Below are 1461 nucleotides of genomic sequence, written 5' to 3' on the forward strand. Positions count from 1 at the left end.
GTCTCAATTAAACTGAAATCAAATTTTTAAACAGGTGGCAACCTTCAACAAAAATATTTTCGGTTGTAAGCCTTTTTAAGCCTCTTTCTTTTGGCAGCCATATAGCAATATTTACTTAGCAATTTAATTAAATTGCAATTTTCAAACACGTGGCAACTCCCTAATTTTTTCTTTCTACATTTTAAGTTACACCTCTAGCAATGCATCGGTGAAAACTATATTCAATGCCATGAATTAGTTATCGAGTGATGCGCGTACAAACATAGAGACAGACAGACAAAAATTCCAAAAATTGGTTATTTGGCTTCTGTTTTGCTCTAATAAAAAACCTCATATTAATTCTTCTTTAATATTTATAATATACAAAATTTTTTTCATAAATGTTTTGAATTATTCTTATTTTTGAAACTCCAAACATCTTAAAAAAAAAAATGAAGTCAAAGAGAGGTGTCTGATCACATGAGCATAGAGAAAGAATTTCGGGTGCTTCAAGGATTCCGCCTGATGGTAATTTTCCGGACTCATCCAATCAAACTATGGAGGCAACTAATCGAACATATGTATAGACCAACCCCATGTGATTGGGGCTTCACTAGGAACATATTCTCGCGAGCCAGGATCAAGAGGCAAAGAGGTCATTTGACCAATAAAAGTCCTCGGGAATGGATTAAATTTACTCGTCATTACTACAACAGGGAGCAGACCAAGTGACTCTACACCTAGTGGAGATAATAAAGGATAGTATAGCCCTAGCCTACATCCCAACAATGTGGAGACGAGCCTCGGGTAACATTAATACCCAATAGAGGTAAAAAGGATTGCTCCTTAGCTTAATCGTTCAGACCAATCAGTTTACCGTAAAGTAAAGGGCAGAAGGAGCTACGGAAACAGCTCTGTATCAGCTAACCAGAAATCCAAAGTGCTGTTCAATATGGGGAGGTTGTCAACACATCACATGAGGCGGTATGAACTCCTGCAAATGTTATCAGACAATGAAATCCGGGAATGAGAACCATAGATCTCGATTTCTCCGTAGAAAACTCGGCGTTATCTCGGAAGTGAGATATCTGGGCCCCTTTCCCTGTATGCGTAGTTTAGTACCACTGCTTGAACGATGCTACTATACATAGTTAAGAAGTTCGTGGCACAGGAGAGATAAGCGTGCGTGTCCGCCGAGTCCATTCTGGGTTCATCGGTATAGACTGCAAAGGAGGCTCTGTTAACTTCCTTAACCTGTCCTGTCCCTTCTCCAGCCCCATCTTAAAAAAAAAAAAAACTCAATGGGTCCTACTCATAACACTTTGAAGCTGCTCGTTGGATTTTGGTTACTTTCGTGACCTATTATTGAGCTTTCCTAAGGTACAATGATGCGCCGATTGATTATTTGGGCCAATTTCCGGCACCGAATTCTCGAAAATATATGCATATTTATACTTCCATCTAATTAACCGACTATATCAC

Source organism: Rhagoletis zephyria, unplaced genomic scaffold (genome assembly GCF_001687245.7).
Source record: "Rhagoletis zephyria isolate East Lansing unplaced genomic scaffold, Rhagoletis_zephyria_1.1 Rzeph_scaffold_04628, whole genome shotgun sequence".
In the NCBI taxonomy this organism is placed as follows: Eukaryota; Metazoa; Arthropoda; class Insecta; order Diptera; family Tephritidae; genus Rhagoletis; species Rhagoletis zephyria.